At 42.6% G+C, this 25,772-nt stretch overlaps 1 protein-coding gene across 2 annotated transcripts in view; it reads right to left on the bottom strand.

The window, feature by feature from the left end:
- RORA (RAR related orphan receptor A) overlaps positions 1 to 25,772 on the bottom strand; it is a 504,081-nt gene that overhangs the window by 151,156 nt on the left and 327,153 nt on the right. The window lies entirely within an intron of this gene.

Consider the following 25,772-nt stretch of genomic DNA (forward strand, 5'->3'; position numbering starts at 1 on the left):
GCTCAGGGGCAGTCTCTTTTCCACTGGGGAATAATGGAGTATCCACCTGCATCACCCCTCTGGCTCGCAGCCTGCGGTCCATCCGGACGGCCTGGGTCATGGCGTCCTCGAGAGAGTTAGGTGGGGGATGTAACGCCAAGGCATCCTGCAGCCGCTCGGACAAGCCTCTGCGAAAGAGTCCTCGGAGTGCGGCGTCGCTCCAAGAGACCTCTGCCGCCCAGCGGCGGAACTCAGAACAAACACACTCAGGGGTCACCACACAATGCCAAGGGCGAAAGTATAACTGACAGGGATGGGAGCGTCCTGAGGCTATAAGAAGCCTCCCCCAGAACCAGGGAGAGGCCACAATCATAGCCCCAGGTGTACAGGTAAGCCTGCACCGGGATCACAACCTTTAACCCCAGAAATGCCAGTCATCAGCACTGGTTCCAAACATTAACCCCACGTGTGCGAGTCAAACCCGCACTGAGATCATGACAGGATCTTTGTTAGTTGCTCGTGGCACCATAGGAGCTCCATTAATTCCTGTTTTTGGAATATTAATGGAATAGTCTTTATGGCATTGATCACTTGGATACTACGTATAAAACAGCCTATATCGAGAGTAATATTTTTTCCAGGGGAAGAGGACTAGGACATGTCTCCTGCAGATGAACATCTAAGTAATACCTGAACAACTCAATTGTGGGAGACCTGGAGGGCATCTTAGGCCTGTTTCACACTTCCGTTTTTGACCATCAGTCAAAATCCACCATTTTTGCAAAAAAACGGATCCGCCATTTTTTTTGGCGGATCCGTTTTTTCCCCATTGACTTGCATTACCGGTGGATCTTGACGGATGGCCATCCGTTGGATCCGTTTTTTTGCGGATCCGTCAATTTTTTTGCGTCCGCCGAGATGCCTGGACGGACCATGTAACGTTTTTTGTACTGGAGGATCCGCATTTTACTACAGCGCATGCCCGGAGGAATAAAGTCAGGAGGAAATTTAACCCTGAAATCATTTCTGGATGGTAAAAAAAATTCATTCTCTCTCTCTCTCTCTCTTTTCCCGGGCAGCGGTTCCTTTAAAATTCTTCATTCGGCGGATCCGTCAAAAAAACGGATCCGGTGGCATCCGTTCACATCAGTTAGGAACGGATCCGCTTTTCCGCCTTTTTGGCGGATTTTAACTGACACAAAAAACTGAAGTGTGAAAGAGGCCTTAAAGAGGGAGACTGTGAAGGACCCCCATACTCAGCCTACTGTCGGCCAAATCCACCAAAATTGACTTGTTTGTCCGCCAGTCTGACGAGTATTGGAGCCTCCTGATTGTCCCCCAATAGATGATGTTGGGGGACAGAATCATCTGACATGGCGGATTTCCTTTTTTCTCCCTAAAAAATAAGCTGTCACCATAGCTTTCTGGTGACGGTATTCTCATTGAGAGCAGAGGAGCACTCAGCAGAGCGAGCACTCCTGTGTATCGTTTGCTAACAGATATCTAAAGTTGATGTAAGGTTTTATTTAGGTAGGATTTTTTTCCTCAAAAGTTTTGGAGACCAATAAAACTAACAAAAGGTAACCACTTCAGGAAAACACTTTAATAAACTCCCTTTTTAGGAAGTTTTTTTTGATGAGTTTCAACGCCAAAGTGGATTTAATGCAAAAATTGCTTGAAAGAATTGTTCTATTAAAGGAGGTTTAATAGGACAACCCCTTCTTAAACCAAATGTTATGGCCCAATAAAATAATAAAGCCTATACTCACCTCCTGTGCCAGCTCTGTTGCAGCGGTGTTAGCACTTGCTCTCCCCAGAGCTATGATGTGGTGTTGTGACACATGATGCCTGGCGCCCAATCAGCACTGCCGCCACTGCACCCGCCTTTGGACAAACTGAACATGAAGAGGAAGTCTGGGGATCTGCTGCAGCCTGGATTTCTTCATGTTCAGCTTGTTCAAAGGCGGAGACAAGTAATTTTTATATTGTTCCATTTATTTGCTCCGAAAGAAAAACGCCTAAACAAATTCAGAATGAACACAAACTCAGAGAAGTTTTCAAGGGGTGGATGCTGCATGGGCATCTAGTCCTGACGGAATAGCAGCTTATGTTGCGAACCACATGTATTAGCTTGTATTACTTTACACTATTTGTAGAGGGTAAGTGCACTGTTCTCTCTTTCCTAGGGTTCTTGCAGTAAATAAAGACCCGTAAAAGTAAATTTGTAATATCATATTTTAATTTTAAACCCCGGAAAAACTAACGTAACACAATACAGAAAGCATTTTTAGAGAATTGAGGTGTTGAGCTAATAAATTCACCATTGATACACACTATTCATTTTATGAGAAACCATAAAGTGGAGATAATCAAAATCCCCTCAGGTTATCATCTTTAATAGGATTGGAAAATTCAGCCCTCAGGATAGACACAAGATGTTTACTGTGTAACTAAGCGAAAGATATTCTTCTAGAACATAACCAATAGAATTCACAGACAAAAAGTTATTCTGAGTTATGCAATTGTACATTGTACAATAGGTATATATGTACAGTGTTCAGCATAAATGAGTACACCCAAAAGATTTGTCATAAAATCTTTGGTTTCTTTTCAGAATTAACATTTGAACATTTTCAATGGAACATACTCGTAATGCCACAAAATACTCCCACAAATGTTTGCCATTGTGTCCAGCAGACTATAAAAGGGCATTACTTAAAGGGAATCTGTCACCACATTTGACCTATCTAACCTATTAATATGGGCATACAGGTTAAAGACTGCTGGAAAAAGTCATACCTGTATGCATCATGGATAATGCCTTGTTGTGGAAATATCAGCTTTTATTGCTTTATGTAAATGAGTTCTTTCATGCTTTATTATCTTATTTTTCTCCACCCTCATCATTACTCTGTTCCTATGATGTAAGGTGTGAGGCCGGAAATCCCGCACCTGTGCCTTGATGGCTGTCATGCCACATCAGTGTTCCCTTCTGTGGGCATTGACTTCAAGTAACTTCTGCGCAGGCGAGTCACTGGTACTTCCGCTCCCAGTAATCTCCCTGGGATTTTATTAAACTGGGGCATCGGAAATTACATTCTTACTCTGCAGGGAGAGAGTTAGGAAGTTGAGAGTGCACCTTTTCTGCGCGCCGCAGATCACTGGGAGCAGAAGTACCAGTGACTCACCGATGCCTGCACAGAAGCTAGTTGAAGCCATTACCCATAGAACGGTGGAACACTAAAGAAAAGTGACGGCAGTTGATATCACAGGGACATATTGATAATGCGGGAGGAGAAAGATAGGATAATAAAACGAGGAAGCAGTGTTATCTTCTGGGCAGCTTTCACCTCATAGCCTGGAATAACTCATTTACATAAAGCGAAATAAGCTGATTTTTCCACAATAATGCATCATCCATGAGGCATACAGGTATGATTTTTTTTCAGCTGTGTATAACCTGTATGCCCATATTAATAGGTTAGATCGCTGAAAGCTGGTGACAGATTCCCTTTAACCAATAAAATCCTTCCAATTTTATACAGTTAGCAATGGTACCACATGGAAGAAAAATTCCACAACACTTGAGAGAGAAAATAATTTCTTTATACAAGAAAAGTGAAAGCTACAAGATGATTAATAAAGCTTTACTTATTATTGTCATAACTCAGTTTGGGGATTTGATCTGCTGACCTGTTGCTTCGTGGTCTGTTCCTCTGTCTGCTGAGCTATTGTCTTTTCTTATCTGTGCATATACTGATGGTTCCAAGGACGTATTATAAGGGAGGGACAGGACTGTAGTCGTGACCTGAATAACTGCAATATCTATGTCCAGTCGTTCCCCTACAGAAAACTTTACTCTTCTCTCCACCATACCTGTATCTTCAGATTCAGCTTCCTCTGGGCACTTCACAGGTAATGATGGTCCCTCTTTCAGGCGACCACCAGCAATGGAGACACAGTCCAAGTTAACTCTAACACTTTCTTTACTGAGTACTTCACACGTTACATCAACAGTTGGTACATCATGACATTTACTGGTTTCCTCATCTTTCCCTTTCTGGCTGTCACTTCTGTGCAGTACACGCCCAGACCAAACTGTCCTAGACTGTTCCCCAGTTCCATCCTGGCCTGACCATGCCATGATGACAATTCCTTCTGCCTGTTTCGCCCCAAACTCCAAATCATCAGTCACCAGATTTGGTTGCCTCTGGTAAAGCATCCGGCCCATCTGTATCTATCTTGTCGAAGCTCCAACTTTCTTCATCTCATCATCCCAACCGACTCCTGCCCTAAAATCATCTGCCCAGGCGATAAGTCGCCACATCTTTCCTTTCCTGTTCTGGCCCACTGCTACGGCACACAGTGGCAGTGGGTAATGTGAGCTGCAGCGCTTGAACATTGCGTGGCTGCCAAGCTGTCCTGGCCTATAGCCCATGTGGACACTAGGGCACCCTGGCCCCATCTGAACTAACTTCCTAAAAACTTCTCTAAGACTTGTAGCTTACCACCAGGCAGCCTCTCCAACTTTAAACATGTCCTGACTTGTATATTAATCTAAGAACTGTATGTACTGAAACGCCCACCATCTAGTGGCCAACCAGGAAACTACACTTACCCTTAGCTGCTAAGAACGATAAACACTAAAGTGCCCCCCTCTAATGTCCCCCAAGAAGGATGCACTGACTTACCCTAACTGTACATGAACATTGGTCAAATATAATATACAATATTCTATTAAAGGAACACAAAACAATATAATACAGCTCTTTACAGAATGGTAACACATATATACTTGTGGCAATACCATAAAAGATGAGCGATAATACATATTTCTATGTAGCAGTACCGCTGGCATTTATCATAGACATTATTAATTTGCAATATGTAAACATTAACAATCGAAGGGCAATCCGAGGAAGGGAAGCAAGAAAGATATTATCTCACCCCCTTATACTGTCACGAGATTCCCCAACGCGCGTTTCGCGCTTGCCTTCTTTCGTAAGGGAATCTGGTGACATGTACTTAACTCAGGTAAATGTATATCTTTAATCTCTACCTCTTCTTATTGCTATTGCACATGCATATTACTCCAACTAGGGATCTGCAGCCCATTTATGCTTAAACTTGTGGCTGCCCCGCCAGCATTGACTTAGTGCTTACTACATACTTGATAGCCTCCAGACAACATGCTATAATCTCTCAATTGCAGTTGCACTTTACTTTATGTGTTGACCATGGATACTTATAATATACATATTCCTACTCACCTTGATAAGTCTGGAGACAACTTTAAACTGTGCAATTGACTTTTATATATCCCTCCTTGTTTTGACATGTCGAACCTATTGGTTCAGCCAGTGTTTTATATATTTTATGACTATTGTTCAAATAAAATTTTATATTTTTAAAATAATCCTCTAACATGGTTTTTATGCACCAATTCATTATATGATCTAGATAATAGAAGTAGAAAGACAAATACAATACGGCATACACTGCAGAGGTATGGCATGCCTGGGTTTCATCCATAAAGGAAGCCTCTCTTAAAGCCCATGCACATAAAAGCCTACCTGCAATTTGCCAATGCTGAAAAATATGAAAACAACTGGGTCTCTATACTCTGGAGCGATGAGACCAAGATATGTTTTTGGAACTGATTGCTTCAAAACTATGTGGAGTTGCAAAGCTCAGGAATATAAATAAAAATGTATTGTACCTACAATGGAACATGATGGTGACAGTGACCTTATGTGAGGCTGCGTGAGTGCTTCTGAAGTCAGGGAACTACATTTAATTGATGGTATCATTAATTCAAAGATGTACTGCTCTATATTGAAAGAGAACATACTATCATCAGAATGTGCCCTTGGTAGACGTGCACTTTTCCAACATGACAATGATCCAAAAAACACATCTACTGCAACTGTTGCACTTCTGAAAAACATGGTGAATAGTGGTCAAGTATATCTCCTGATCTGAAACCAACCAAAACACCTATGGGGAATTCTGTATAGACAAATTGAGCATCAGTCTCCATCCAGTATCTAGGCTCTAAAAAGGTTGTTCTTGAAGAATGGAAAAAGATAGATGTTGCAATATGTCTCCAATTTGTTCATTCCATGCCTAGAAGACTTGGTGCTGTTCTTAAAAATCATGGAGATCGTACAAAATACTAGATGTAGTAGTTTTTGAAATTAGGTGTATTCATGTTTGCATCAACTAATTTGACCCAGGAGGTCCCTTCCAATTCTACCATTCTATGAGTAACACTGAAGATTTTGTAATCAATGTTATATTATTAATCTTTCTTTCACGCTATAGGTTAAAAAAATTTGATAAATAACTGGAATCATTCGCTTCCTCTATCCATCAAGAAGCTTCTTACACCTCTCAACTCAATTGCTCAAGGTCTCTCATATCTGAAAGGTGCCTTCTCCCAACAGCAATTTTAAGATTTCTCGACAGGTGTTCAATGGTATGTAGATCCGGACTCATTGTGGGCCACTTCAGAACTCTCAATCGCTTTGTTCTCAACCATTCCTGAGTGCTTCTGGAAGTATGTTTGGAGTCTTTAACTGCTGGAAGACCGATGACCTAGGATGCAAATTCAGCTTTCTGACACTGAGCACTACATTGCGACCCAAAATCCTTTGGTAGTCTTCAGATTTCATGATGCCTTGCACACAGTCAAGACACTCAGTGGCAGAGGCAGCAAAACAATCCCAAAACATCTTTGAACCTCCACCATATTTGACTATAGGTACTGTGTTCCCTTCATTGTAGGCCTCATTAAATTTTCTGTAAACAGTAGAATGACGTGTTTTATCAAAAAGCTCTATATTGGTCTCATCTGTCCAAAAGATGCTTTGTCAGAGGATTTTGGCTTGCTCACATACATTTTGGCAAAATGTAGTGCAACTTTTTTATGTCTCTATGTCAGCAGTGGGGTCAGGCTGTAATTTTTATTGTTCTTCTGGCTTGAAAAAAGCCCTTTTGGGCTGAAACGTTGCTTCACTCGTCTACCTCAATTGTATTTCTCGATGTGATTTTTAAAGATGGAATAACTGAATAAAGGTTATATTTTATCCCCATTTTCTCTGGTGCCTCAGAATCTTGGATTTTCTCTGGTGTAAGGAGAAGGACACATTTGAAGACATCAGTGCTGTGTATAATGTAAAGTGTAGAGTGTATAATGTCATGCGCTATGGTGGTGGTAGTGTGTAGTGTGGATTGTGGTGTGGTGTATTGTAATGTTTTGTACTGTATTGTTAGGAAGCTACCCAGCAGAAGACAGTGAATATGGTAAGACATAGTTAAGTGTTGGGACTAGCCCAGAGATGGAAGGGCTATGTAGCAGGATCAGAGAGGACTTCCTAGTAGTAACTCAGACAGGGCCTAGCTTTAAACTAGAGCAGACGTTTAAATAAAATATTCCCTTTATTAGATACATGAACTACATATAAAAACAACATAAAGACAAGAACATATACAAATATATAAAAAAGCTCAAGAGGGGAAGGGTATCTTCAAAAAGATTTGGGCCAATAATATATGGTACTCAGAAAATCTTTTTACAAATACATATCCTCCATAGCGGGATGAAACTTCAGTTAGCACAGTACACAATAATACCATAAAAATATATTCATATAAATGATCAGTGACAAGATACAAGATATGGTATAATTTATAAAGTACACATAAACGGGTAATTGTTATGTGGTATAAATTGTTTTAACCCCTTTACCCCCAAGGGTGGTTTGCACGTTCATGACCGAGCCAATTTTTACAATTCTGACCACTGTCCCTTTATGAGGTTATAACTCTGGAACGCTTCGACGGATCTAGGCGATTTTGAGTTTGTTTTCTCGTGACAAAATATACTTCACTTTAGTGGTAACATTTTTTCGCTATAACTTGCGTTTATTTATGAAAAAAACAGAAATATGGCGAAAATTTTGAAAATGTTGCAATTTTTATGCCCTTAAAACAGAGAAATATGTGACACAAAATAATTACTAAATAACATTTTCCACATGTCTACTTTACATCAGCACAATTTGGGAAACAACATTTTTTTTGTTAGGAAGTTATAAGGGTTAAAAGTTGATCAGCGATTTCTCATTTTTACAACAAAACTTACAAAACCATTTTTTTAGGGACCACCTCACATTTGAAGTCACTTTGAGTGGTCTATATGGCAGAAAATACCCAAAAGTGACACCATTCTAAAAACTGCATCCCCCTGAAGCTACTCAAAACTACATTCAAGAAGATTATTAACCCTTCAGGTGCTTCACAGGAGCAGAAGCAACGTGGAAGGAAAAAATGAACATTTAACTTTTTAGTCACAAAAATGATATTTTAACAACAATTATTTTATTTTCCCAAGGGTAACAGGAGAAATTGGACCCCAAAAGTTGTTGTCCAATTTGTCCTGAGTATGCTGATACCAAATATGTGGGGGGGACCACTGTTTGGGCACATGGCAGGGCTCAGAAGGGAAGGAGCGCCGTTTGACTTTTTCAACCTAAAATTGGCTGGAATTGAGATCGGATGCTATGTCGTGTTTGACGAGCGTCTGATGTGCCTAAACAGTGGAAACCCCACACAAGTGACCCCATTTTGGAAACTAGACCCCCTAAGGAACTTATCTAGATGTGTGGTGAGCACTTTGAACCCCCAAAGGCTTCACAGAAGTTTATAACGCCCGGGCGTGAAAATAAAAAAATATATTTTTTCCACAAACATGATCATTTAGTCCCCAATATTTTGTTTTCCCAAGGGTAACAGGAGAAATTGGACCCCAAAAGTTGTTGTCCAATTTGTCCTGAGTACGCTGATACCCAATATGTGGGGGGAACCACTGTTTGGGCACATGGCAGGGCTCAGAAGGGAAGGAGCCCTGTTTGACTTTTTCAACTTAAAATTGGCTGGAATTGAGATCGGACGCCATGTCGCGTTTGACGAGCGTCTGATGTGCCTAATCAGTGGAAACTCCCCACAAGTGACCCCATTTTGGAAACTAGACCCCTTAAGGAACTTATCTAGATGTGTGGTGAGCACTTTGAGCTCCCCAAGTGTTTCACTAATGATTATAATGCCGGGGCGTGAAAATATAAGATCCTGTTTGTTCGCACATAAATGATCTTTTAGTCCCCAATTTTTAATTTTCCCAAGAGTAACAGGAGAAATTGGACCCCAAAAGTCGTTGTCCAATTTGTCCTGAGTACGCTGATACCCCACATGTGGGAGAAAACTACTGTTTGGGCACACGGCAGGGCTTGAAAGGGAAGTAATGACGTTTTGGAAAGCAGACTTTGATGGAAAGGCCTGCGGGCGTCATGTTCCATTTGCAGAGCCCTTGATGTTCCTAAACAGTAGAAACTCCCCATAAGTGACCCCATTTTGGAAACTAGACCCCCTAAGGAACTTATCTAGATGTGTGGTAAGCACTTTGAACCCCCAAGTGTTTCACTAAAGATTATAATGCCCGGGCGTGAAAATATAAAATCCTGTTTTGTTCCCACATAAATGATCATTTAGTCCCCAATTTTTAATTTTACCAAGAGTAACAGGATAAATTGGACCCCAAAAGTCGTTCAATTGTCCTGAGTACTCTGGTACCCCACATGTGGGAAAAAACTGTTTAGGCACACGTTGGGGCTCGTAAGGGAAGTAGTGTCATTTTGGAATGCAGACTTTGATGGTCTGCTGGCGTCATGTTCCGTTTGCAGAGCCCCTGATGTGCCTAAACAGGAAAAAAACCACATGTGACATCATTTTGGATACTAGACCCCCAAAGAACAGATCTACATGTGCCCCCAACTAATCTAATGTAAATTATTAGTGCATGGAGGTGTGGTACAATTTGAAGCAATCCTTCATACACAGGCCAGGTTTTTCGGGGCAAGTGTCGCATTGATAAGTGGTGTCCCTGCGTATTCCTTTTTTGTAACACACTCGACACCTTTTTTGTGGCTTACCTTTTCTTGGGGCTGGCGGGACCACCCCTGGAAAATGCTGACCTGGTACAATACGAGCACCTTCAGTTCTAGAAGTACTGGGGCCCGCTACTTCCTGAGTGCCAAACATCAGGGCCTTAACCACTACCTCCTGGAACTGAAGGTACGACGTATCGCTGGGGCATGCGTTGAGCATTGCCATTTGGACGATGTGCACGGCCAGCTTTTAATACCACACCTTGGCCTTCCTCAATGCATTGTACGGTTGGAGGAGTTGATCGGAGAGATCAACGCCCCCCATGCTTTTGTTGTACCCCACTACACATGTCGGTTTGCGGACCTGTGTAGAGGTACCCCGTACAGTGCAGAGGCTACTGCCATCACCGTGTATGGTGGTCAAGAGATGACATCTCTCTTGTCCTTGTACTTGACCACCAGCAGGTGGTCGCTACATTGGGCTCTGCTCTCACCTTTTCGGAGCATCTGACCAAGTAGCATCTTCGGGAGGCCTCTCTGATTTTTTGCGGACAGTACTGCAGGCTGCGGTACTTCGCTCAGAGAGGGATTTTTAGAGTGGGATGCTGGTATAAAAGTTATCAGTGTAGAGGTGATAACCTTTATCCAGCAGTGGGTGCACCAAATCCCACACAATTTTCCCAATCACTCCCAGGAAAGGAGGACACTCAGGGGGTTCAATCCGGGTGTCCTTCCCTTCGTTAACTCTAAACCTGTGGATATACCCTGAGGTACTCTCACACAGCTTATAGAGTTTGATTCCGTACCTGGCCCTCTTACTGGGCAGGTATTGACGGAATCACAGCCTTCCCTTGAAGTGAACCAAGGACTCATCCATGCAGATGTCCCTTTGGGGCACGTACACTTCAGCAAACTTTTTGTTGAAGTGTTCGATGACCGGCCGAACTTTGAAAAGAAGGTCAAAGTTGGGGTCATCTCGTGCGGGACACTGTGCATTATCAGTATACGCGTCTGCGTGGTGGTTCCGCAGGACACGAGGAGGAAGATGAGGAGGGGGAAGAGGAAGAGGATGAAGAATCCGAAAAATAAAGAAAAGTGGGATCGCCATCCTCGCTATCAGTGTCGGAGGCAAGTATAGCATATGCCTCCTCCATTGAATAGCGCTGTTGGGATGAATTTGATGACAATTTTGTGTAAATATGGTGCTTGGGTGTACACTTTATTGAAAACTGTATGTGTACGTGAGGGGGGGAGTGATTGGTGTAAACTTTCTGTAGAGAAAAAGCTGTGGAAAAAAGTCTAAAACAGCAGGCCCTAGCTGATAAGTGTCACTTATCAAAATTAGGCTGCTGGATGTGCGCACGGGGTGGCGCAAGGGGGGTGAAAAAAAAAAGGAAAACGGCAGGCACAAACTCTGATAAGTGAACTGTGTCACTTATCAAAGTTTGCCAGCTGGGGGATGTGTGTGCGGAGCTGGCGCTAAGGGGGCTGAGAAAAAAAACGGAGCAGGAGTGTTACTTGATGAACTGCGTCACCAATCAACGCTTGGCGGCTGCACAAAGGTGGGTGGAGGGGGGTACAAAAAAGGGGGATGGGGGATTGGGGTGGATGAAGAGAGATTGGGCAGGGATCAACAGTTAGGGTTGTAGTTAGGTGGCACAAAGGGGGTGAAAACAGCAGGCACAAGCTTTGATAAGTGACGTGTGTCACTTATCCAAGTTTTGCGGCTTGAACTGCCTCACCGATCAACGCTCGCCGGCTGCGCACGGAGGTGGCGCAAAAGTGGGGTGAAGGGGAGTAAAAATAGGGGGAAGAGGGATGGGGGATTAGGGTGGATGAAGAGAGATTGCGCAGGGATCAGATAGGGTTGTATTTAGGTGGCACAAAGGGGGGTGAAAAAAATGAAAACCGCCAGGCACAAGCTTGGATAAGTGACTTGTGTCACTTATCCAAGTTTTGCGGCTGCGGGATGTGTTATGAATGAGTCACCGAGGAGGAAAAACAAAAACAAGCTAAGCCACAGAAAACCAGAGAGGTTGGTAACTAAGCGGATTGCAGACCCCTGATCCTATCCACACAACTAGCAGTAGCCATGGAGCGTACCTAAGATGATCCTAGACGCCGCCTCACAGCCGGAGAACTAAATAAGCCTAAAGCAAGAAAAGGGGAAATCTAAACTGCCCCAGAGCAGACCCCAAAGCAATAGACAGCCCCCAAACATGTATTGTCGGTGAGACAAGATGAAAACACAAACACAGATAGAAAAATAGGCTGAGCAAACGATGAGGCCCAAACTAACGAGAAAGGACAGGAAAGGAAAGATGCTGTCTGCAATTACGCACAAATCCCTGCCAAAAAAAATCCAACACTTTCTGATAACAAAAACCCTGAAGTCACTAGACTTCAATTCCCTATATCAGCACTCTGGTATATTCTGAAGACAGAGCAAAAAAGAGACCAATCTAATCAGGGAAAAAAGCAAACTGGCATAAACAGAGACATAAGAATGGAAATTCAGCACAGCCCCCAGCAGGGGCTGGCTGACCACAAAAACTGAGTAAACCAGACCAAATCTCATGTGAAAAAATAGCAGCGCACACTTAGCTTGAGAAGGCAGGAACAGAACTGGAAACCAGAACCTCAGGGCAGGAAAAAATCACCAGCACAAAATTAGGGAGTCGACTGTCTTAAATCCAGTCAGAGACTCCTGATGTCCAATCACAGTCCTCCTCCTCAGGTGGCAGATCTCTGCCATTTAGATCAGCTTCATTACCTGCTGTCACCACCAGAGGGAGCCCGGATGGAGAACTCACGACTCCTCTGTCAACACAGCCAGCTCCACCCTCACCAGAAGCCAGAGGTAAACCAGAAAATGAGTTCAAAACAGTACCCCCCCTTGAGGAGGGGTCACCGAACCCTCATCCATGCCACCAGGCCAATCAGGATGGGCCCGGTGAAAAGCACGAACCAATCTATCGGCATGAATATCAGAGGCAGAGACCCAAGAATTGTCCTCTTGGCCATAACCCTTCCACTTGACCAAATACTGGAGTCTCCGTCTAGCCAGACGAGAATCCAGTATTTTCTCTACCTCATATTCCACATTACCTTCAACCAACACAGGGTCAGGAGGTGCCGCCATAGGAACCACTGGATCAACAAACCTTTTCAACAGAGACTTATGAAACACGTTATGGATCTTAAACGTAACTGGAAGAGCCAATCGAAAAGAAACCGGGCTAAGAATCTCCAGAATCCTATAAGGCCCAATAAATCTTGGCTTGAACTTTGGAGACGCAACCTTCATAGAGATATTTTTTGACGACAACCAAACCATATCACCCACTTTAAACTGGGGACCAATGGTCCTATGCCGGTTGGAAAACCGCTGGGCCTTTTCTTGAGAGAGGGACAACTTATCCACCACTTGGTCCCAAATCTGCTGCATTCTCTCTACCACAGTGTCAACACCTGGGCAGGCTGAAGATTCCACTTGCCCTGAAGAAAATCGAGGATGAAACCCAAAGTTACAGAAAAAGTGCGACATCAATGTGGCAGAACTAGCTCTATTATTTAGGGCGAATTCGGCCAAGGGCAAAAATGAGACCCAGTCATCCTGATCAGCAGATATAAAACATCTCAAATAGGACTCCAAAGTCTGGTTTGTTCTCTCAGTCTGCCCATTGGTCTGTGGGTGAAACGCAGAGGAGAAGGATAACTGAATTCCCAGCTTGGAACAAAAGGCTTTCCAAAATCTGGAGACAAACTGGACTCCTCTGTCCGACACAATGTTCTCAGGAATCCCATGCAACCAAACCACCTATTGCAAAAACAAGGGCACCAACTCTGAGGAAGATGGCAGCTTTGGGAGTGGTACAAGATGGACCATCTTAGAAAATCTATCACAAATCACCCAGATAACAGTCATTCTCTGAGAGACAGGAAGATCAGAAATAAAATCCATTGAGATACAGTATGGGTCCATGGCCTCTTGGGCACCGGCAAGGGCATCAACAACCCACTAGAACGAGAACAGGGTTTAGACCGGGAACAAGTCCCACAAGACTGCACAAAATTCCTGACATCACGAGATAAGGCGGGCCACCAAAAAGGCCGACTCACTAAATCTCTGGTACCAAAAATACCTGGATGACCAGCGAACGCGGAGCAATGAACTTCAGACATCACTCTCTTCCTCCACTGGTCAGGAACATACAATTTTCCCATAGGACAACGCTCAGGTTTGTCCTCCTGAAATTCTTCCAGGGCACGTCTCAAATCGGGCGAGATGGCAGAAAGAACTACCCCCTCACCTAGGATGGTAGTAGGTTTGGTCACAATAGGAGAATCAGCAAAAAAACTCCTAGAAAGGGCGTCTGCTTTAACATTCTTAGTGCCCGGAAGAAAGGAGACCACAAAATCAAAACGCGTGAAAAACAAGGCCCACCTAGCCTGTCTAGGATTGAAGCGTTTGGCCGACTCCAGGTAAATCAAATTCTTGTGGTCAGTGAGGACCACAACATGATGTCTAGCTCCCTCCAACCAATGTCTCCACTCCTCGAATGCCCACTTCATGGCCAACAATTCCCGATTCCCCACATCATAGTTGCGCTCAGATGGGGAGAACTTTTGGGAAAAGAAGGCACAGGGATTCATTTTAGAAGTCACCTTTGGGACAAAACAGCTCCTGCACCAATCTCTGAAGCATCTACCTCTTCCTGAAATGGAAGTGAGACATCAGGTTGCCGTAAAATCGGAGCAGAAGTGAACCTCCACTTCAGCTCCTGAAATGCCAAAACAGCCTCTGGAGACCAATTCAGCACATCAGCGCCCTTCTTGGTCAGATCAGTCAGTGGTTTGGCAATACCAGAAAAATTAGCTATAAATTTACGATAAAAATTAGCAAAACCCAAAAACTCCTGGAGAGCCTTCAAAGAAGTGGGCTGAACCCAATCATAAATGGCCTGTACCTTGGTCGGGTCCATTTCAATAGTTGACGGAGACAAAATAAATCCCAAAAATGAAATTCTCTGTACACCAAAAAGGCATTTCGATCCCTTAACATACAGGGAGTTCTCCCTCAAATCCGGAACACAGTCCGAACATGTTCCACATGAGAATCCCAATCACTGGAAAAGATCAGAATATCATCCAAATAGATGATCAAAAACTTATCCACAAAGTTCCGGAAAATATCATTCATGAAGGATTGGAAGACAGAAGGGGCATTAGTGAGCCCAAAAGGCATCACCAGGTACTCAAAATGTCCCTCCGGTGTATTAAACGCCGTCTTCCATTCATCTCCATGCTTGATGCGAATAAGATTATACGCCCCCTGAGGTCAAGATTAGTAAACCAGCAGGCACCTTTAACTCTGGAGAATAAATCAGAAATCAGGGGTAACGGATACTGATATTTAACCGTAATCTTGTTAAGGGAACGATAGTCAATACAAGGCCTTAATGAACCATCTTTCTTAGCCACAAAAAAAACCCAGCACCTAAGGGTGAAGAAGATGGTCTAATATGACCCTTCTCCAACGACTCCTTAATATAAGATCGCATAGCCTCGTGTTCAGGTACAGATAAGTTGAAAGGCCGACCCTTGGGAAATTTACACCCAGGCCTCAAATCAATTGCACAGTCATAACTCCTATGAGGAGGCAGGGACGCAGACTTACTTTCACTAAATACATCATAAAAATCAGCCAAATAGTCAGGAACATCATGAGACTGGGGAGAGGCGGAGAAAACAGGAGTGTCACCAAGAGCACACTGACAGCCCCAACTCACCACAGACACAGATTTCCAATCCAAAACTGGATTATGGATTTGCAACCAGGGGAAACCCAGAACAATAGTATCATGCAAATTATGCAGTACCAAAAATCTACAATTTTCTTGGTGGTCTGGGGCGACCCGCATTATCACCTGGGTCCAAAAATGAGGTTTATTCTCCGCCAAAGGAGTAGCATCAATACCCCTCAAAGGAATAGGCGTCCACAGAGGTATCATGGGAAAGCCACAACGTTTAGCAAAATCCAAATCCATCAGATTCAAAGCCGCTCCTGAATCCACAAAAGCCTTGGCGGAAAATGTGGATAAGGAGCAGATCAGAGTAATTGCCAAAAGAAACTTAGGTTGAACGCCACCCACAGCAAATGTGTGTGCAAAACATTTCTCTCGTTTAGGGCAGACAGAAATAATATGAGAGGCATCGCCACAGAAAAAACACAGCTTATTGCGCCTTCTATACTCCTGACGTTGCACCCTAGACAAAACTCTATCACATTGCATAGGTTCAGACATTTGTTGAAAAGGTGGCAACACCTCTCGTGTAGTTTTACGTTCACATAAACGCCGATCAACTTGAATGGCTAATGACATAAAATCATCAAGACCAGAGGGAACAGGAAATCCCACCATAATATCCTTTACGGTTTCTGATAAACCCTTGCTAAAGAGAGCTGCCAAGGCACCATCATTCCATGTAGTAAGGACCACCCACTTTTGGAATTTTTGACAGTATAACTGCAGAATCCTGACCCTGGTTCAATGCCAATAGGGCTTTCTCAGCTTGATCAATAGCATTAGGTTAATCATACAACAACCCCAAGGCTTGAAAAAATGCATCCACATTAGTCAGAATAGGATTTTCAGGTGTCAAAGAAAACGCCCAATCCTGGGGATCGCCGCGCAGCAAGGAGATGACAATTTTAACCTGCTGCGCAGAGCTCCCCGATGAATTAGGCTTCAAGGCAAGAAATAATTTACAATTATTCTTAAAATTCAAAAATTTAGACCGATCCCCAGAAAATACATCAGGAGTAGGGATTTTTGGTTCAACAGCATGTGATTGAGCGAGATAGGCGGAAATTCCCCGCACTTCAGCAGCGAGCTGCTCCACACGATCAGACAATTGCTTAATCTCCATTAAGGAAAAAATCCTCCTACGGCCCCAGAGAAAAAGAGGAAAAAATACATATATAAAAAAAAAAAAATTCTGACACTTTATTTTTTACAATTTTTTTTCCTGCTTTTGAGTACCCTAGGATTTGCGGTATGGCTGGTGATTCTGTTATGAATGAGTCACCAAGGAGGAAAGACAAAAACAAGCTAAGTCACAGAAAACCAGAGAAGTTGGTAACTAAGCGGAATGCAGACCCCTGTTCCTATCCACACAACTAGCAGTAGCCGTGGAGCGCACCTACGATGATCCTAGACGCCTCGTCACAGCCGGAGAACTAAATAAGCCTAAAGCAAGAAAATGGGAAATCTAAACTGCCCCAGAGCAGACCCCAACGCAATAGACAGCCCCCAAACATGTATTGTCGGTGAGACAAGATGAAAACACAAACACAGATAGAAAAATAGGCTGAGCAAACGATGGGGCCCACACTAACTAGAAAGGACAGGAAAGGAAAGATGCTGTCTGCAATCACGCACAAAACCCTGACAAAAAATGTCCAACACTTTCTGATAACAAAATCCCTGAAGTCGCTAGACTTCAATTCCCTATATCAGCACTCTGGTATATTTTGAAGACAGAGCAAAAAGAGACCAATCTAATCAGGGACAAAAAGCAAACTGGCATAAACAGAGACTCACGACTCCTCTGTCAACACAGCCAGCTCCACCACCCTCACCAGAAGCCAGAGGTAAACCAGAAAATGAGTTCACAACAGAGGACAGTGAGTGGCCCCAGATAATGCTGCACAGTGAGTGGCCCCAGATAATGAGGACAGCGAGTGGCCCCAGCTTTGCTGCACAGTGATTGGCCCCAGTTATCTGCACAGTGAGTGGCCCCAGTTGTGCTGCACAGTGAGTAGCCCCATAATATTGCTGCTGCCGCTGCCTTCCTTAAAAAAAAAAAAAAACCCTGTATACGCACCTCTGTTGCTGCCCCCTGCTCATCAGTGTTGCGGGCTCTGCAGTGACTGTGCAGGCAGAGGGCACGATCGCACTCTCTGACCTGAATATCAGTGCAGAGGACGCAAGACAGCAGAGCGCAGGGACAGGTGACTATGCCCCCCCCCGGTCATACTCACCCAGTCCTGGCGCTTGTCTCTGCAGCTCCCCTGCTTGTTCCATGTTGTCGGCGCTACTCTCTTCCTGCTTCAGCGGTCACATGGTACCCGCTCATTAAATATGCGTATATTTAATGAGCGGGTACCATGTGACCGCTGAAGCAGGAAGAGAGTAGCGCCGACAACATGGAACAAGCAGGGGAGCTGCAGAGAAGGGTGAGTATGATCTTACACCCCCGCTCCCTCTCCCCCGCCGATCCCCCCGGTATGTGACTCATGTATAAGCCGAGAGGGGGACTTTCAGCCCCCAAAAATGGGCTGAAAATCTCGGTTTATACACGAGTATATACGGTTTATCGATTATGGAGGTTGAATTTACCAATTCTCATGACAGATATATGCATCATTGTGCATTAAGGGGTTAAGCATTATCACCACGGTCACATGTTGAGTATTTGGTCAGTATTTTACCTCAGTATTTGTAAACCAAAACCAGGAATGGAACAATCAGAGGAAAAAGTATAATAGAAACACGTCACCAATTCTGGATTTATCACCCACTCCTGGATTTGGCATACAAATGCTGAGGTAAAATACTGACCAAATACTGAATTAATAAATAAAAATGAAAGTATAGAATAAATGTGCATAAATGGATAGAACAGATAGATGATAACTAGATTATAAAGTCCTGTGATTACAGCAGCACTGGTTGAAGTAGGCATTGAGGAACACGGGCAGAGGTGGCTGCAACTCCACTAAATCTCCAACATGGCTGCCAATAAGTGATTCAAAAAGATGAAGCGACAGTTTGATTTTTTTTCAAATTTTTTTTTCCAGAAATGTAAAGTATATAAGTATCATACTATTGTAAAGCATTTGGCATTAAATACATGCAGAACAACCTGGTTTGCAAATCACTACAATACATTTAAAGTTTAAATTAATAAGTCACAATTTGAATGCCTTTTGTTTGTTTGGTAGATTAGCTGACAGAGATGCTCACATGAACCACACCTTGTTTTAACCACATTTTGAAGTGTAATATTAGTATACATGAGATCCAAGTATAAGTATACAATATGGCTTCAGGGCAGTGAGAAAATGACAGGAAGTGGCCACAAACAGGATCTCAAACCATGTCGCTTCACCACAACAGTTGTGCAACCAATAGGTAGGTTGGGAGGTAGAAACTGCTAAAGACCTGAGCTTTATTACAACTGTCCTGTGGAAACACAGACACAGTGGACTTAAAGCATTGCTAAAAAGGCAGATAAAAGATAGTACATGGAATTTTATAGAAAACAAGTTGGGACATTGAATTTGATTTGTTTGGTAAAGGCTTTTTCGTTATGGAAGTTATGGAAGTTATTCTGTCATATGCTGAATTGTGCAAAAATCTGTGTGCTTGTATTGCTACTCTAGTGTAAATGAGAACATTTGCAATGAAAGGTATTGATTGACCACTTGACCTTTTTAAATAGGAACTACACCTACAGAAAACTTTTGACATCTCATAGAAACACGTCAAGAGTTTTTGACCAGTGGGGGTCTGGGTGCTGGGATCCTCACTGATTGCTCAAAACAGAAGAGCGGAAGCTGAAAGAGGGTCAACGGAAGACCTGCTCATGGACTTTCTATTAAACATTTCTTCTAGCTTGGGTGCTATGTGGGAGGGTGGAGGTGGACACAAATTTGTTGTTCACACCTGGAAAGAGCTTGACAACACAGCCTGTCAAAACGCACAATTTATTCCATATGGCTATTAAAGCGCATCTGCCACCAGATTTCTCAATACACTCTGCATATATTTTATTAAATAGATCTTTTGAACCTGAGAAGGTTGATGTACGTAATGTGAAAATCAATGGCTGTCTAAATCTTTGTGAAAGTATGTACTCAGTCTCCACTCACCTAACCATAATTGACATCATCTCAATGCCCCCCCCTGCTGAGATTTCACACTGCTCAGTACAAGCTGTGGCTGTCAGTCAAGCTGGATGGGCAGAGTTTGACGACATTTGACTCACTCCTTCGTTGGACTGCTAACTGTAATATTAGAATCATACATCCATTCTGATATGAATTTTCAAAACAAGTACACCAGTCCCATCAGTTCTAAGAGTTATAACAGAGGAACAGCACAACACAGAGTTCTAAGAAAAGATGTTTTAGGATTTTTATTTCAAACATAACAAAGTACCAACAATTCCTCTTTTGCAGATTCACTAAATACATTGATCTTTATGTAACAGACATATATAGACTAATGTGTGGATATTTCAGAGAAGTACTGGAAAAGATGAGCAAGCTGCCTCATAGGATAGTATGTAGCAAGAATGTATTCAGAGGCAAGGAAGGATGGAGACTTTGTGTAATCTTGCTCAGCTGTTTTGGTTGTGTACTAGACACAACAATCAACCATGCATGTAGCGCAATCTCTCATGGTGCATCCGTCATTGCTTGGTCTTCAGTGAACGTAAATGGCCCCCAAATGTAGAAGATAAGTGGACAGAAAATATTGGATTGTCCTACCCATTTATAGTAGTGACAGCAGATGGAGCAGTGCTGTATGACCCACTCTAGAGAAGATTTCCAGCAACCACAAAAAATATGCTATACAATCATCATTTTATTCAATATGCTCTTAAAATGATAAAGATGAAGAGTTCTAGAACAGATCATTCAGTAGGCATCTTTTATTTTGGTCGGCCTGTATAAACAAGGATTTATTTACGCAACCACCGATTGGTAAAAGTTTACCGGTTGGCGATTGTATCTGTTTCTAATTTACTAATTCTTTACCATATCTTATGGAACAAGCCATGACAAAGATCTGTTCATTTAATCTTTCATGGATGATAATGTTCATGAATACTAGCACACAGTCCAATAACTGACAGATTTCTTACAAGCTACCCCATCTTATTTCTAGATACTAGTAGCGAGTCCTGAAATCATGGCTGTGGTGTTACTGTACAGGGTATTGAACCAGAACTCTTTGTTCTTCTGCAGCTGAAATGTACCTGGACTCTAGCACTGAATCAAAGGTGAGGTTGCCCCAATTATCAGAGAAAATGCCATATCTTTTTAACCTTTGTGTTGCCTGAAGAATTAAGAATCCCCTCAAATTGGCACAGCCGCTTGCAAGATTTCGCACTTCCTTCTCAAGGACAACCAAGGGAGAACTTGCAGCTTTATTATAGAATCATTTTTAATAAGCCTTTTTAAAGCCGCTGAGAGAAAGGGAAAGTAATTTGGCAGTTGGAAAAAGCTCCGTGAGGGATCCCAAGGCTGCCCAGTTAAGACATTTATGAAGCAATACTTTTGGGACCTCCACTGCTATTTTCCTGGGCCTCAGGGGGGTTGGAAGTACGAAGCTTAGATTCAGAAAGTACTCTGGAGGGATCTGATTATTTCTGCTTGCTATTAGCCACACTCCATGTGAGCTGAAATTACACGGGCAGGGAATTATTACCCAGCCTGTCTAGAAATACCTAATCTAGAATACCAGTGAAAGGCCAAAATGGCAAGAACAGGAAAGAAGAGCTCGCTGCCCAAATAGAGTAATTTGATAGTAAATGAGAAAAACTATCAATTAGAAAAACTATATGAATGAATATTTATCTATTACAGTATAACGTGAGAGCATAATTTCAAGCTAAAAGTGACAGTAATACTACTATGTGTTACATCTCACATCTTTCCACTCTCTAAGAGTGTGAAGGTCCTCTGGCCAAGGCAAGTTACAACCACGGTACATCTTTAGGAAAGTAGCATCATGGATAACACCCATGGACACTAAAGCCCCCTTATTGTCGTACCATCACAGTAACATCTATGTCACTCTGTCATCAAAGTGGTCCAACAAAAAGATATTCACTAACATACGGTATATGTTTTTTTTTTAAAATAGGAACCCAAGGGTGAAGGACCAGCTTTTTTAGCATATTACATGTTATGATACAATATATAAGGCTTATTTGACATATGTTCACAAAAGTTAAATTGTGTTTATAGTACATGCTTGCCAGAGTAAAACAATTGCGGATTGACTATTTGCAATCCAATCGGTGATCATCTAATAACCTGTTTAGACAGGTCATCCTTACTTCCAATGCACACAGAACTGTTAGTAAAAGATTTTTCTGTGCACATAGTCAGTAAAAATTCCCTGATTCATCACAGCTTTTATGACAGAAAACTGGTATAAAAAGCTTTCAAAAGTTTCAAAATTATGCCCAATTCTTGCCAGATTCTTGCCAGATTCACCAAGCTACTCCAAAATGAGCAGTACTGCAGCGGAATGTGAAGGAGTGACAACACAGCTTCTCTAATTCATGATGAGCTGTGGCATTCCTTACCCCAGAAATCTTATTCTTGTCAGGGACAGGAGTAAGATTTTTGGCGAGGTGCACGTCCCTTTTCAGACGCTCCTAATTCATTATTCAGGAGTGTCTGGCTCCACCATGCCCCCTCTTCAAGACCAGCGTGAAAATTTCTGGTCTCAATGAATTGGAGCTATTGACTTTTAAAGGTCCTCTGTCAGGTCAAGAATACTTGTTTAAACCAAATACAGGTGCTCAGTGCATCACGGCGGGGCCAAACATCTAAGTGCACCTCCCCACCTGTGTGTTTTCCATCCATCTCCGCCCTTCTCTGACTCTGACCCAGAGCTGTTAATCAAGGAAGAGAGGGAGGTGGAGATAGAAGGAAAACAAGTAGGTGGGAAGATGTAGTTCAATTTTTGGCCAACCCAAGACTACACCGAGCACTTGTACTTGGTTTGAACAGACATTGTGTGTTGATAGCAACCCTTTAAATAAGCTAAAAAACCATTTCACCTGATGAACTAGTGTTTTACTCATTTGTCTCGTAATTGTTCACACTGGTCAATTATCAGGAAACGAGCGTTCCTGAAATGCACCCATAGACTAGCTAATAGTGTTCATTTATGGACACCTAAGCAACCTCCCATTTTGCAGGTGGAGAAGTGAGGTTGAACCTCTTCAATTCTTCACCCAGTGATTTATCTGTGCAGGCAGCAGACAGAGGTGAACACTTCTTACACAATGTGTGCTAACATACTGTCACACGAAATAACAGGGATGACAGGTCATATCACAAGGGAATTCCTCAAGGTCAGAAAGTTTGGACCTTGCTATGGATATCATGTAGGTCACAATTTTGCAATCATAACAAAAATAAGGAATAGTTATTACTGCAGTTACTAGTAGATCCATATAGCACTGTATGTGCGAAAATAGAGAAAACTGTTAACACTTAATAGGCTACCTAGTGACAAAAGTGAGCAATAATTAAAACAATTATGAAATGTATGTACTGTATATTTTCATTTCCACAGACCCTTGGGAGCTTTATCTTTAGCGACAAAAAGAAAAAGTAGTCAATAAGGAACAAAGTAAATGTATGAATATTTTGTTTGTTTTTTTTCAGTTAATTAAAAATATTTTGTAAACTCAACAAGTATGAGATTCAGGGGTAAAACACTGAAGTACAGCAATAAGGCCTTCTTAAAGGGGTTTTCTATCTTAGAAAAAGATGGCATATTGCTAAGATATGCCATGACTTTTTGTTTGGTGATGGGGGAGGTTTGACCTCCTGCATAGGACACGCAACAGCTCCATTCAAGTGTACAGGGGAAACTGTTGAGGGGGCTGCAGCTCTACATTGGTACTGTGACTGCTTCACTCTCAGGATTATTGGGGCTCTTCAGTGTCTGCCCCTGATGATCTAGACATATGCTAACACTTCAACGCTTTCTGAAAGGTGATCAATGCACACCTCTAGACAGAAATAATTAATAATACTTTTTACTCATAAATCCAAATAACAAGTGATTTAGTCCGTTATGCATTTACTTACTCTTGTTTCAGTGACCTGTACTCACAGAAAGGAGGCTGGAGATCTGTAAGTGCAATGCCTATTCCACTGCACTTGCAACTCATTAGCATACAATTTAAACTGTATTTTTCTTTAAAACAGTAAAATGAAGTTCCACAAGGCAAGGATTTAATCCCTAATACTAGATACTGGGACCAGTGCCAGAGACTTGGTGAAGGACCTGGGTAAGGTGTGTACATAGTGGTGTGATTCATTATATTAGTCTTCAACCAATGACATTAATTTACTGTGGCTTTATGTAACGCTAGCGCCCCATCCTTGGTCCGATTTCCTGCTCCTGCAGGTGCCTAGCTGGAATCCCTGCTCTCGGTCAGCTTCCCGCTACCTGGCCTTCGTCTCTGGTGCCTTGCGCTCTCCTTCTGCTGCTGCTTCCTGGCGCGTGGCCCGCAGGTCTCTGGGCACGGCTTTAAGGGGGCACGCACTCAAGGTCTCTTAAAGAGACAGTGCGCCTTTTTCAAAAAAGGGTCAGAACCAATGGCTGAGTACCTGGTATTATTTCAGGTATCTCTGCCCTAGGGGAGGTGCCTGAGCAACAAGTGTTTCTTGTTGCTATTCCCAGGTTCCCCGTACCTTCGTGCCAGTTTTCCGCCAGTACCCTACTAATTCCGTTTGTCTGCTCAGAGTGCCAACCACCCTTCCCTGCATCTCCGCGGACAATGCCAGAACTTCCTACGCCAGTTCCTACCCGCTCCTGACCACTGCCTGCTTCAGCTACTTGCCGTCTACCATGTTCCTCGTTACCCGCAATACCTGCCTGTCTGCCTGTTCCGCTGGGCCAGCTTCCAGGTGTCCGGGGTCTAACTGGATGTAGCACTTGCTTCTTCTGGGCATTACAATCTGATCCTGATTCCAATCTCATAGTCACGCCACCTTCGGAGGCCACGGTCAGTGGTCGCGTGGTTCCACCACAATTGCAATAAACAAATGTACACTGCAACATCTGTGCCTCCGTTTCCATTCGTTACACTTTACAATGTTGGTAAATATGGGCACAGTCTACTATCTTAGTATTAGAAATCATTTACATTTGTCAAGATATTCACATTCATATTGCTCTACTCACTCAAGGTATAACCAAATACACACATGAACAACACTTTTGGTACCCCACAGGGGAGTGATAACATGCTATGTGGGCCGACTCATCTGGGGACACTAACTCCCTATTCACTAGTCAAAGGTTACATTTACATATCATAAACGGACTTTAGAAATACTTTTTCTAAAGATTTGTTTATGTATCTAATGTAATAAAGTGACTGGCATGGAATTTAGCAAAGTAAACACAACTGCTTTTGGTTCTGGGAGCACGGGGGCGGGACCTGACCGGTTCCCTTTTAAGTCGAAGGTAGCATCATTTGTGGCAAGTCCATTTTTTCATTAGTTTGTTTTTTAAATTTTTCTGTGGAACCACAATTCAGACGCAATGTTTGTTATTTGTTAGTGGATATTCGGTAAATTTAAATGGAAAATTACTTTTGTCAGTTTCAAGTTATTTCAGTGACCACTGTGGGTTTTTCTTACTTTAACAGAAGGGTCCAAACAATGTCCATGTGTCTATCTCATATTTTAACAGGGATTTCTGAGATTACATAAATATGAAGAGGAATAGTTCTTGTGGTTCTCATGTCTGACATTTTTTATTCCTATATTCCTTTATTTTACAATATATTACAATGTATGAACAGCATAAGTCCTTCATATTTCTATTAGATGTCCACAAATAGTAGTATTTTTTACCTGCACATCCAATAGCTATTTCTACCCACGCCCCATCACCCAAAGGAATTTCCCAGCATTTCCTAGAAAATCTTCTGTACAAACTAATTTTATTTCAAACTTATTTACAGACACAATTGGTCCATGATTTGAACAAATCTCTCATACATGATATGTTC

This window comes from Dendrobates tinctorius, unplaced genomic scaffold (assembly GCF_039654945.1).
Source record: "Dendrobates tinctorius isolate UK_male_01 unplaced genomic scaffold, ASM3965494v1 ptg000062l, whole genome shotgun sequence".
NCBI classification, from domain to species: Eukaryota; Metazoa; Chordata; class Amphibia; order Anura; family Dendrobatidae; genus Dendrobates; species Dendrobates tinctorius.